Source organism: Macrobrachium nipponense, chromosome 9, assembly GCF_015104395.2.
Source record: "Macrobrachium nipponense isolate FS-2020 chromosome 9, ASM1510439v2, whole genome shotgun sequence".
Taxonomy (NCBI): Eukaryota; Metazoa; Arthropoda; class Malacostraca; order Decapoda; family Palaemonidae; genus Macrobrachium; species Macrobrachium nipponense.
This window is the reverse complement of record NC_061110.1, coordinates 8,048,413-8,063,217: the sequence shown is the minus strand read 5'-3', so window position 1 is coordinate 8,063,217 and position 14,805 is coordinate 8,048,413.

The following is a 14,805-nucleotide window of genomic DNA, read 5'->3' as shown; positions in this document are numbered from 1 at the left end:
ATGAACCTGGGACCTTTATTATTCTTCAAAAGGATAAAACTGGGGTCCGTATTGTTAAAAAGGTATTTAGCGGAGAACAACCACCGAGGAAAACAAGTAACAACATGATTGGTTGTCAGTGGTGAACAAACCTAAAGATAAGTAAACAACAGCTTGTTTGATTGTCAGTACCAATGTTATACTCATAGGGGAGCGACTACATACCCGCGGACGATCGATTTATGTGTGCTGTCAGTAAGGCCGTGGCGGAACGGCGCTTCGTACCTTATCCGCCTATTTAAAGATTCTTGGCTAGCACGGCATGTTCTGGCAAGAGGTAATGTTGCGCTGCGCGGGAGCTCCGACTGCCGTGTCCGTGGATCTGTATTCTTCAAAAGGCCCAAATTGGGACCCCTATTCTTCAAAAGGCCCAACTGGGACCCCTATTCTTCAAAAGGGTTGTATGGGACCGCTATTCTTCAAAAGCTCCAATAATAATAATAATAATAATAATAATAATAATAATAATAATAATGATAATACTGTTAAAAAGAATGGCAGAATTAAGCGAGTTGATGTTATATATTGTTTTTTCTATTTTCCTTACAATTCGCTTCTCAGGCTCAGCAATGTTTCTGAGTAACTGATCAATATTCATATTGAGAATTTTCAAAAATCATAAATACTGAAGGTAATCTTTTATTGGAACAGGATATCAGGTCCAGGTCAAGCAGGGGTTGTCGTCAGTGCTGGTATTATTCCGTAGGCATAGTTCACGTGTTTCCCCAAGCGAATCTCCTGCCACGCTCAAGAAGGAGCCATCTTCAACCACGCCAGGACTGCTCATAACAAACGGATAAAGAGAAATGATATTATTCCTAATATTGAAATATAATAGACCACACAACGGATCCCCAACGTCTGCGCCTAGTAGAAGCCCTCCATATAGGCAAGGAGAAACCAAATCTTAACATCACCCAAGAAACGTTTCTCCTTCCCACCGCCGCCCGGAGAGCAGCGAACGACCCCCCGACAATACCAGATAATCAGGAGCCCCCACGGGATGACAGGATTCCTGCTACGGACGGAATTCCTGTTATTCATCCCCAGGCACACTACTGTGGCGCTCGCACGACAGAATCCCCGAGACCTTCGAGGCGAGATCCACGACTTCGTCCAAGACCTGCCCGACCAATGAGAATGCAACTCTAGGTCCGAGCCGCTATAAATACCGCCCCACAGACTTTCTTGCTACACATACCAGCAGACCTCGCAGAGAGCAGACGTGCCGAGAGATCGCTCCCGCCTCCTCGCCGCCTATTGGTAGAGAGAAATCTCCCTCCCATTGGCTGACAACCGAAACCTTCAAGCTTGTTCTCAGCAACCAAGCTTGAAGAAAGTTGAACTTGCCTCCTATTGGCTGAGAGCACTTCTGCCAGAGCTGCCTTCTCATTGGCTGCTGATACAGCTCTTCAAGCCACTTTTACGACTGCTGCCAAATTGGCGCAAAAACTATAAGTGAAATTCCACCCTTCCGTCCATCCCCATCCATCCTTCCCTACCCCCATTCCCCCCCCCCCCAAACAAACTTCCACCACTATCACCACCATTCTAGTCCCATTCCTACTACCTTCCCAGGTTATATTCTTCCCATCCTAACCACTAGGTTAAGGCAATCCCTGCCTTGTCTAACCTATTCTATTGTTTCAGACCTCATTCTCAACTTCTCAACTTCTTCCAAACTAACACCATCAGTAGCCCTTTGCCCTGGAGTAGCCGTTGTGGTCTTAAAACTCTCTAGGGGCACTGGGAGTTCTGCATCGTCCAGGCTCATACTTCTCAGAGTGCCTGCATAGGAGTTAGGTATTTGGTCACTGCTTTCATAAAGTGACTGCTAACTATTACTGATCTCTAATTTCCTTTTAAAAAAAAGTTTTTTGGTTCTACCGCCCTTAATATTTGAAATTCTCCACTTTTATTTGAAGTTTTGTTAAAAAGTTAATATTTTTGCACCTTCCCCCCTTTTCAAAAGTCATCCCACCCACATTGTTGTATCACAAATTTCTCAAAAATATTCCCAAATTTGAAATTTACATATTTATCAAAAAGGTTGTGCAATCCCCTAGATTAATTTAGTATTTTTCACAGAGGGAATTAATTATTCTTCTTTCAGAGGGTAAAATTCTTGCTTAATCATGACATAATGGGTAAAGTTAAAATTAAGGACACTAGTCAGGGACTTGATGAAGAATCACGTCGCCTGGCAATATGGAATACTCTTCAGGAAAAATTTTGCTTTATCCACAAGCTCACTAAAGCTAATAATTACTACTTAGCTATAGCTGATGAAGCAACAATTGAAAAAATAATTCATCCTGACACCAAACTGGCTCTAACACAATAATAAGTTTTGAAGTTCTGGACCCCCCCCCCCTCATCTGAATGCTTCACGCACATTGGTCATAACCCAGGCTGACAGTTTGGTATATAATCTATCCGATGAAGAGATCAAGTATGAAAATTGAACAACGTAATGGTGTAAAGGTTACTGCAATCATCAAGCTTCCCAACACCAAAACCACATTCAAGGTTAAAACTAGAGTCTACCCAAATGGTGAGAGACTGTCTCATCAAAGGACTTCTCATCTCTGGCCAATCCTTTCCCACCTAGATTCCTAAGCCAGGAGATCTACGCTGTTCCACCCCAGTGTATGAGATGCTACAGCTATGAGCACACAAAAAGAACTGCCCCAAGCCAAGTAACTATAAAATCTGCTCAATATGTGCCTCTGAGGAACACTATTGGACCGATTGCACCAACCAGGAAAATCCAAAGTGCATCACTTGCAATGGGGATCACCCAACCATGGCTGCAAGATGCCCAACCAGGAAAGCTTTGACCAAGGACCAGGGCTAAAACGATCAGGAACAACAATCCCAGATCACTCCAAACAAGACCTTCGCCCAAGCCACAGCCTCAACAGCGCCAAATAGTTCAAACACACCAACAACAACATCTCACTTCATCAGCTCACCTGTAATCAACACAGCTATAATAACTGCAAATTTGAGTGAAACAGTTGAACCAGGCACTTTCCAAACAATGATGGATGCTTTCTACAAAGCTAATGGCCTACCGTTGATCAAAATTCCTACAGAGGCTATCCAGCTAGCTAAGAAAGTCTCAACATTGCTAAAGTCAGAAAATCAAAACACACCCGCCCCATCAGCCCTGACAATTGATGACGACATGGAAATTGAAGAAGCCAAGAGGAAAAGAATACAAAGCGATTCAGACTCTGAAGTTGAAATGCCTTCACACCCGGCAAAAAAACAGCCACTTCAACTATCACAGCAACAACCTCATCCTACAATAATACAGACCCTGAAACCACAAGGAGGAACTATGGCTCTTCCAAGCCTCCCTTCCATCAACCAGAACCAGAACCCCAACCCCCAAAATTGGACTTAGACTTTACATTTCCATTAACACGGCAAACCCCAAAAACCCTACCCACAATACCCTCAAGCGGATGATTTTTGAATATAAAACGATGAAGTACATTTTCACAGAGGAATTAGATAACATACAGTCAAACAATATATTACTGATGGAACAATAGAACTTGACAAATACAGTAACAGGATCACGAGGATAAACCACGATAAATTCCAAAAATTAAAACTCAGGATTCTTTGACTTAACGAAAGGAAAAAACAAAAACACCATAATGGACACTCTCACAGTCATCCAACATAACGTACTGAAGTGGACCTTCCTTCGTAGTAAGGAACTAAGCAACATTTATTCTTCTTTCTCCCCACATCTTATACTTCTCAATTCCACAGGGATACCCAACTCCACGCGCATCAAGATCTGGAACTACAACGTTTTCCGCAAGCAACACTAACGATCAAAATGCCGTACAGCAATAGCAGTAAGACGGGATATCTCAGTCAAATTAATAGACGGATTCAATCATGACCTAATCGCAGTAGAACTACAGACAGTTGCGGGGACAGTAATCATAGCAACGACTTATTTACCTCCCAGGAACCCAGTATTTCCTCAGCAGGATATCTTGTCCTTAATGAGACGCAATATCCCAGTCTATTTACTAGCAGACCTAAATGCAACTCACCCGGCCCTGGGCCACAATAGTACTAATCCCAGAGGCACCTTAATTCAAGGTCTTATGAACAGGAATCTAGTTTACTTTCTAGGACCAGATTTTTCAAACATATTTCAGCAGAAGATCCAAGGGCAAACCTGACATCCTTCTGTCTAACGATACCACATTTTCATTATTCAATCACTCAGGGTCCTTTAACTTCCTCAGACCACATACCTATACTATTAAAACTTACTGTGAGAAACCTATTATGGTAGCCATCAGCCCAACACTCGATTTGACCAATGCCAACTGGGACCGCTTCTTCAAGGATATTCTCGACGACTCTCTCTCCAACTATTGACGAACCTGATAACATCAGAAAGGATAAAAACCTATATCGATGACAAAATAACTTTTTGGTACAGGATGATCAAAGAAGCCACAGAACTTTGTATACCCCTCAAAACTTTTCAGGATCTTACCATATTCTAAAGAAACAGAGAATCTTAAGCAATTACAATATTGCTATAAACAAGCCCTAGTTTTAATTAATAATCATGGGCCCATCACTTGCAGCTATAGAATACTTTACAAAATATTAAAGAAAGAACTTAAAATAGAAGCTAGGGAACTCATAAATTCGACTTGGGAGACACTTCTAAATAAAATCGAAGGAATCTACAGAGACCCAGGAAAGTTCTGGAAAATGATCAGAAGGCTTCTGGGTTCAGATACTGAACCTACAGCTTACATCCTCCATAACGACAGGAAGATCTTTTCACCCCAGGATCAGGAACCAATTTTCAGAGAATACTGGTCTAATATCTTCAAAATAAACCCATGGGAGAATCTAAGGTTTGACTTGCAACATGAACAACGAGTGATTGCAGCACTACATGAACATGATGACCAAATAATACCATACGACACGGTAGACCTCGACAGATTAGATATTGAAGACCAGTTTATTAAACCAATTCAACTGCAAGACATCATCAAAATAATCAATAATTTTAAAAACAAAGCACCTGGCCATTCTAGAGTAAACAAATTATTATTGTTAAGCATCTTCCCAACTCCATGCTGGTCTTCCTAAGAGTCATTTTCAATGAAACCATAAGTATGGGCTACTGGCCAGTTCTTTTTCAAGAAAGCACTACTTCCCTTTGTGGGGAAAAAGGGTAAAAATCTAACTATGGTTTCAACTATAGACCAATTTCCCTTCTAGAAATTACCTGGTAAGATCCTGGAAAAAATCATCAGATAAGGTTTAATGAGTTCCTCGAAGATAATTTACTAACCAATAAAAATCAATATGGGTTTACTCAAGGCAAAGGAACTCAGCTTGCATTAACTAGACTATATGAGTACATAGCAGTCAAGAAGAGCTTAGGACACGGCTGCAACCTTATCTCTAGGGATGTCAGTCGAGCCTTCGATAAAGTCTGGCATGACGGTCTAAAAAATACAAACTTTTGGATGCGCAATTGCCAGATTTACCAACCAGACTGCTATGTAACTTTCTTGACAACCGGGTGGCAAGAATTAAAATTAAAGACTTCCATAGGACCAGAGTTCCAGTTACAGTCAGGGGTCCTCAAGGTAGTATTCTCTCTCCATCACTCTACAACTTCTACATTAAAGACACCCCTCCTCCATCTCAAGGTTGCCTTCAAATTATGTTCGCAGATGATCACACCCAAGTAATAACATATCCTACCAAAGCCAAAGGTATGCTGCAAAGAAAGACTATTAGAGAAATACAGAAAATCAACAACTACGAAAAGAAATGGAAAGTAACTACAAATATCAATAAATTCCAGCTCCCCTCAATTTCTGCTCGACGTCCCATGGATATCATAGTCAACAATAGGAGAATTCCATATAACCACAAGTCACAATTCTTGGGTGCAAATTTCAAAAATCAGGCATTCTTCCCCATGTACAGGCGAGAATAGCTACCGCGAGGAAAACGGTCAGTAGATTAAAAAGATTCAGAGGACTCTCGGCAAAAACTCAACTCAAACTATACAAATCACTAGCCAGCCACAGCTAGAATACCCAGCCATCATATTTGGAGCACTTAGCAAAACAGTACTAAGTAAAATGCAAGCAGTCCAGAATAAAGCTCTGAGGCAAGCATATAGGGAAAGTCACCCCCTACTTCAACACAATAAGAGAGTTGCATAATCACTCAAATTTTGGAGCCTCTGAATGTCAGGTTCCATAGACTTGGGCAGAAAAAACTTGGGACAAATTAAGTATAGAGGATGAAAACTTATTCACAACCACTAGAGATCTCACCATCAACCAAGTCAGAGATCACTACTGGTGGAGTAGACTTGAGCCAAAGGTCAATTGTGACCCCCCCCAGACCAAGGTATATATATACTGGACTGAAATAAAAAAAAAAAAATAAAAAAATAGGTATTGTAATATATATGTATAGGTATGTGTATGTGTGTATATATATATATATACATGTGTGTGTATATATGTGTATATATATATATATATATGTATGTGGATGTGTATATATATGTATGTAAAAAAAAAAAAAAAAAAAAAAAAACTAATACTAATAATAATATAAATCATAATTAACATTTAACTAAATACATAAGGTGCTTGTACATCTTAATCCTACTGTCATATAAAATCAATTCCAGTTAGCAGGAGGTGAACCAAATTAACTGTTTTCCGAGCCTTTCTTCTCTGTCTTGTCCTTGCATGATGGCTAAAACTAGTAATCTAACTTCGCAAGAGGGTCTGCCCCTCACTATTTTCTCTTCTACTATACTTCACTTTCCATCCCTTTTCCTTCAACCTTTTCCTTCCCGAGTATCCGCCGCCAGGCTTAAACTGGATTGTATCCAGAGGTACTCTTCCTTCTCCCTTATTCCCCCCACTTCCCTATCCTTATCCTAGTCCTAGTAGTCTTGCTACAGTCTCTTCAAACGACTCGTCCGAGGATGACCTGCCAGAAGGTCGAAACGTCACATGATACCAGATATACCAGCTATACCAGCACCAATACCAGCCCTTAAACCGAAGACGAACCCGGCCCGAACTGAACTACGCCTACGGAATAATACCAGCACTGACGACAACCCCTGCTTGACCTGGACCTGATATCCTGTTCCAATAAAAGATTACCTTCAGCACTTATGATTTTTGAAAATTCCCAATATGATATTTGTCAGTTACTCAAAAGGAAACATTGCTGAGGCCTGAGAAGCGAATTTGTAAGGAAAATAGAAAAAAACAATATATACTAAAATCAACTCGCTTAATTCTGCCATTCTTTTTAACAGTATTTGCCTAAAGAGGGTCTTCTACCAAAATAATGATAATAAAATAATAATTTTAAATATCACAAAGAGAGTTATGAACTACAAAACAACAGCAGAGCACGATCTACCTTTCTTGGATTCCCAATGAATAGAAGATATAAAACCACTTTGTCATAGTTGATGTCGAAAATAGAATTTTAAACAAAACATTTACATTTCATGTTACAATTTCAGGAGAAATTGACGGCTATGGAACGTAATCAGAAATTACCACTGAGAGAGAGAGAGAGAGAGGGGGGGGCGGAAGCTAATTTTTCTAGTTATCCAAATACCTAAAAATACAGTTTTCTAAAAAAAAATTATTTCTGCCTGGATAGAAAACGATAAGAATAGGTAAATGGTAAACTATGGTAATCTCGTATGCTATGCTTGTAAATTTCAAAAATCAAATAAAATCACTATAAAAATGAAAATATTTATATCATTACATGACGAAAGGCATTGCTAGTAATACAAAGAAGATTTATGCTTCAAATTAATATAATAAAGGGTAGAAAGTGCTAGGAATACCAAATATTAGATTTTTTTTTTCTCATATGTTTTCTCAAGATTGTACACCAAAGACATCTATTGAGTCCTATGACAATCTTCGGATGAGTTTGGTTGTTTGAAGACGAAAACTATTATATTGTGTTTCAGCAAGACCACGAATAAATCCTGGACCGATATATACGATAAACAGAATAAAATAAGTAATACATATATCTCTAAAATTTAACCTTAATAAGGGTTACGTTTTGAAGAACGTAAAATGATTTCAAGACAGTGACAAAGTTGGTTCTGGTAACAAATAATGGCGGCTCCTTGTCCGGAAAGGAAGCAGGATTGTCAACATTAATGGAGGCTTTACAATGCAATTTAAGGCAAAGGACGACGTAGTCTTTACGAGAATCAATTAATCAAAGGCGTTAATTGATTCCCGTGAGGAATACTTTGTCATTTTCGATCCAAAAATGAGCAAGTATTAAAAAAAAGGTTGAAAAATCTCTCTTTTAAAAGTATTAAAAGTTGGTATTCATGAAAGATCAAGGACTATTCATATCAAATATCATGAATCATTTAAATTTTATTTTAATGGAAATTTTGCCATTTTGGAGATATATTCAATAAAAGTAATTGTTTTTGGTTGAAAGTACTTTTCGAGTTTGCTAAAATTCATGGAAATTAGAAAATTGAGGTTGAAATAAGCCTGGATTTGTTACTCAGAATTACCAACATTAAAATTCCAGAATACGATAGGAAATCAAGGAGCAGCCCTGGGAATATGAACAATTACAATGGAATGATATATATTGTTAACGGGTGCAATTTCCATAAATTTGTATATGAATTACATCCAAGTTTTCCTCGCAAAAAAGCTGAAAATACATTTGCACTTGGTAAATCTGTTTCCCATATCAGTATAACTATAACTGTAAATATTTCATGAACATATTCATTACTATTTTTCTTTATATGATATTTATATAGAGGATATTCTAACTTCATTAAAGACCTAAGGCATGATTTAATCTTTATAATCTTCGAGAAACTCGAAGGACAAATAATCGGTCTTTTAAGTTATTAGGTTTATAAAAAATCTCGTCAATAGAGACCGCTATTAGCTATTAGAACGTACCCAGTAATTGTTTTTTTTGTAATGATTTAGTCAGGAGGAGCCTTAAAAAGAATCGCAGTGCTGACACCCTGTAAGTACAATCTGTAACCCTGTAGCCGGCCATACAAACCCTCGAAAAAATTAAAAGTACGAACCGAAAGAAATATATAATTTATGTAAGGTTTTACCGAGATTAAAGCTCCGAATAATCATATGAAACCCTCTGTTTATAATCTCACTTAGTTTTGCCGTAGGTTAGAGTATAATAGTATGTGGAATAGTCAAATTTTGTTGGTAATTCTAGCTTTTCGCCGGCTAACAATCCAGGGCTGTGAATTCCTTATACAATTCCAAGCGTTTGGCTTTAAATACTATTTTGCTAGTCACAAATAGGCATAGATAATTGAATATATACTTTACTTTTTTTATGCAGTCATTGCAATCATTTATTCGGCAATTTTCTTTATCTCTCCTCACCATCAAAAGCACAACAGTTTCCTGTAACCAAAATTATTATTTTTGGTATTCCATTGTGTCTGGATCTTGAACTTATATTACAGGACGAGCGAATTGTGGGCCAAGCGTAGAGAGGTTAAGCAAGGGGGTGATGTGTGTGCTAAACCTCAGGCGATAGCGTTAATTAGCGGTGAAGTTCCAGATAAGATTTTTGTTTCTTGCATTGGTTATAGAAGGGTATCTGTATTTAATGAGCCTCCTATTATGTGCTATAAATGTAGTAAATGGGGACATTTGGCATACAAGTGCCAAAATGATTTTAGGTGTAGATTCTGCAGCAAGCCCCATGATTCAAAAGACTGCCTGCAGAAAATTAAGGATAATGTTAAAATTATTCCAAAGTGCTGTAATTGTGGAGAAGGGCATAACGCAAATTCATGGTTTCGTAAGCGAAAACCATTAGTTGCAGTTACCACAGTAATCAATTCACCACCGAAGATACCTCAGAATTGTTTCGATTCAAATAGCCAAGCAGCAGCTCCAGTGGTTAATGTATGGGAACGCAGGAGTAAAGAACATAATGATGCAGTAAACGATCTTCGATTAGAAGTAAATGAACTTAAGTAGTTAATCTTAACTATGCAAGGTCAGATTGATAAGATTAGCCAAGTGAAAGGTATATTTGCTGAGAATGGCATGGGTGTGAAAAGTACTCCTGCTAAAGATATGAGCCGCTTGGGTTACAGTGAGGTTGAGGTCCACGCTGCTGATGTGGTTAGTGAGAGGGAACATATTACAATAGATGATTGTCAAGCAAGGAAGGTGGATTCATACAGAACCCAGGTTCATAATGTGGCCTTATTGTTAGAAGCAGTTTTGAAGTACATGGAAGAACCAAATGATAATCTTCGAAATAACGTAATTGCGAAAGTAAAAGATTTTAGGGAGCAAATAAATATAAGCAGTAATGGATTTGTCTAGACTTAAATGTTTATCGTGGAATATAAATAGTCAAAGTAAACGGGCAACTGACATTCATGCATACGTTTTGTCTTGCAATCCTGATGTAGTTGCTTTGCAGGAGGTAGGGGTAAATGGTGCTGGCTTTCAGTTGCCAGGATATCAAAGATTTGAATTACCTGCATGCCTAGAGAATAACACCAGAGGGTTAACTACTTTTATTAAGAACAGCATTCCTGCTGTTTTATGTGACTCTGTTATGATTAATAGTACAGAGTTTGTGTCCTTGAAATTGTATGTTACTGATTGTTATATATACATTATTAATGTGTATGTTCATAGTGATATGCTGAATATTGAAAGTTTGCCTCTATGTATTTTTGAAGAAAAGTGTTTACTACTGGGTGACCTTAATGCCCAGCATAAGAATTTTGAAAATAATGGGGGTTCAAATAAAAATGGGTTTGTCATGAACAGTATTGTTAATTCTCTTGATCACATCTGTGTTTTGGGAAATAAAGACCCCACTCATGTGAGGGGTGGGCGACTTGACTACGCCCTGCTCTTCAATGTGTCTGAGTATGAAGCTTTTGCCTCCGTTATTGGTGACTTAGTAAGTGACCATTTTGCTCTTGAGGTGAGTCTAGGTATACAAAGGACAACTTTCAGTCCGAAACGAAAAAGATTAACTATCAAGAATGATGAGAAGGTTACATTTATGGCTAAGGTTGGTGAATGGTATAGGGACTACAAATATGTAATTGGACATGGAAATGATGAGAATGTGTTTCTGGATGATTTGGTTAAAGTAATAGATTCTATACTGCACTTAATGGGGAATCAGGAGAACCGTTCTATTGAGAATTATATAAAAGCAAAGTACTGATGACAAAGTAGAGGGTTGGAACAATCTTTTGAGAAAAGCGCAACGGAAGTGGACCATGTATCCAAATGATCTAAGTAATAGAGAGGTTATGATACAAATTGCAGAAGGTACTTCTGAAATACGAAAAAAAATAAGAGGAAAGTACTGGGATCGCTTTTTACAGGAGGTATCTTTTATGAAGTCCCTCAGTGGTGTATGGAACGCTGTGAATAAAGTTAGAGGGATCAGAAGAAAAAACATTGCACATCATGACCCAAAAGGAATGGCAAATGAACTAATGAAGAAATGGTCATCTGCCTCTAGCTTTAGTAATTTACCTGACAATGTTCAGGCTAGTTTACGTAACCGTCGACCACAGCGACGACAGTTAGTAAGAATGCAAATAGATATGGTGGACGAGACTAGTTTGCCCTTTACTAAAGATGAATTATTGTTGGGGATTAAGAAAGGTGGGTCGACTGCTCCTGGGGAAGATGGGGTAACATATGAAATAATAAATTGTCTTATAATGATGGAAAATAGCCCACTACTTGATTTGATCAATTTTTGTTTTGAAAATGGCAAATTACCCATTAAATGGAAATTGGCATTGCTCGTACCTGTACCTAAGAGTAATGCAGAATATCGCCCCATATCATTAACATCTTGTATATGCAAATTAATGGAACGGATGATTCTTAATAGATTACTTTTTGTCACTGGTGATCAATTTTCTCAAAATCTTTATGGTTTTATTAAGGGAAAGAGTACTGCAGATTGCGCTTTAAGAGTGCAGTGCAACAGCAATGTCAAATGTAGGGCATTTATTGATCTCAAAGGAGCATTTGACAGGGCAAATAAAGATGTCATACTCGAAGACCTTGTTAATAAGGGTATTGAGGGATCATTGCTAAGGTGGATTGCAAGCTACTTAAGTGAAAGGCGGGCTAAGGTCTGGGTTCAGGGGCATGATGATCGTATTGCAAGGCATTCTTTTCCTAGTGGCACAGAAGTTGTAATATACGCTGACGACATAATGATCCAGTGCACAGATGAGGTTGTCTTAAAAGAGGCTTTAGCTGAACTACATACTTTATGCTTACACATGGGATTAGTTATTAATGAGAGTAAAAGTAAAATCCAATCTCGTTATCCAATTAAAAATGTGATCTCATTTAATGGGAGGCAATTGGAAATGGTTGGAAATTATAAATATCTTGGCATGTATACAGTTGGACACAGGTTTCCCTGGTACACCTTCTTGAGGGACTTCGAAAAATTATATGGTAACAGTGTTTACTGGGGGGGATGGGGGGAGGACTCTTCCTCTCTTAGCAAGAGTTCCACCAATAAGCTCTGGAATTCTTTCAGTGGGAGGAGTCATTAGGTATGGTTGGAGAAAGAGACACACACACGAAGTAAAAAAAAAAAAAAAAAGAAGAAATCTGAGCAGGTTATATCGCTTTAACTAAGATTACTGTCTCACTTTTAATATAAGTTTGATTATTAAGATTCCATTTAACTTTCGTCTAAGCCGTTATCTTACCACAGTGTGTTATTATTATCGGTCATATTCATTACGCAATACTTAAAATTGATAAAAATTTTAGAGCTATATTGGTATTGGAGAGAATCACGAACATCATAACAGGATATTTTAACCTTATCACGTAAGCCAAGTTTATAGTATCGGTTGCAGTGCGTTTCCTATCAATAAATATGAAGCTATAAAGAGAAGCGCAGCAGCACTTCATTGAACATACCCAAAAAACGCGGTGAACGTATTGAAAGTGCCAGACACCTTAGCTCCTCTCTCTCCTCTCTCTCTCATATTAGCTCATTTAAAGTGACATGTCATCTAGAAATACCACTGCCCTAAGTATGCAGTTTTGAAATGTCATTAACACCCTCTAATCTTGACTAAACTAATATATGCATATATATTTTTTCGGGGGGCGGGGGGAGTGGTGTCGGAGTTTGAGTTCTTATTGTTAAGCCGTCTTACAGGTTTTGGAATTCTAAAATATAATTCAAACTGACAAGCCTCTTGCTTTTGCTGTACCGATGTCCTCAGCCTGGCTTTGCTACAACTGAAATGGGGTAAGGTGGGCCTGTTGCGACCCCGATGAGTGGACGAAGTACTAGATATGCTCTTGGATAGAGTGTATGGCTAACGAAAAGCTCCACTTGAAATATTTTCTTGTTTATCTTTAATGCCTGCATGTTTTTAGTGTTTATCCTAATATTATTATAGTACTGTAGGTTTTCTGAATACAACAACATTTACAAGAAGAAGGATTGGGTGAAACTCACTCTCTCTCTCTTGTAAATACATATAGAATGAAAAGGAGAGAGAGAGAGAGAGAGAGAGAGAGAGAGAGAGACCTTACCTTACAGACCTTACATTTTGTTCGGGTTCCCCGGGTCCCTCAGTGTGAGGCACCTCTAATGTCTACCAGAGATGCTAGTACATCTTCCGGTATATTTTGCATCTTCCAATCTTGGATGGTCTGGGATGCAGCTTAGATATTTGACGAGCTTATTCTTAAACACATCTACGCTCACTCCTGATATATTCCTCAGATGGGCTGGCAACGCATTAAATAGACGCTGCATTATCGATGCTGGTGCGTAGTGGATTAATGTCCTGTGTGCTTTCCTTATTTTTCCTGGTATAGTTTTGGGCACTATTAATCTACCTCTTCTTGCTCTTTCTGATATTTTTAGCTTCATGATGTTTTCGGCTATTCCTTCTATCTGTTTCCATGCCTGAATTATCATGTAGCGTTCTCTTCTCCTTTCTAGACTACATAATTTTAAGGATTGTTGAGAGAGAGAGAGAGAGAGAAAGACTAGACATTACTGGGGAATCAAAATGAAACTACTAGGGACAGAGAACATTCCACAACGTGTAATGGAAAGTGAAGAAGGACTCCCAAACTTGGTGCAAACTTTTAACCATTCCCATATGGTAAACTGAATTCGTTTGCCAATGATAAACAATTGTTGATATTCAGAGGTTTCATGTATTCATGGTTAGGTTTGTATTTCCTCTTGAATATACTGTAGAGGTTATTCCCTACACGCCGTTCATTACAATAATGATTACATGATATGGATAAACATATCTACTGTGCTTGTATTTTCTAATATATTAATTGTGATACATGATTTAATGTCATACGGACAGAAATTCCTTTCGCTCATATCATCATTCGTGTGAGGATAATAGACAGACGTCTCTATTGTTAAACAGCCCCTTCAGTCATTTACCTGTCCATTGTGGAAAGAGCTATTTGGAGAAATGTAGTTTGATGATATTGTCCTAGGGTTCTCTTTTTAGATAAATTTTTAAAGAAAATATCAGGATAGCAAAATTCCCTTTAGATTTTGAACTCCTTTAAGATATCAAATTCACCTTTCTAATACATAAATTATAATAATCATGACCTGGAGCTAAGCCGATATGCATAGGTCTGT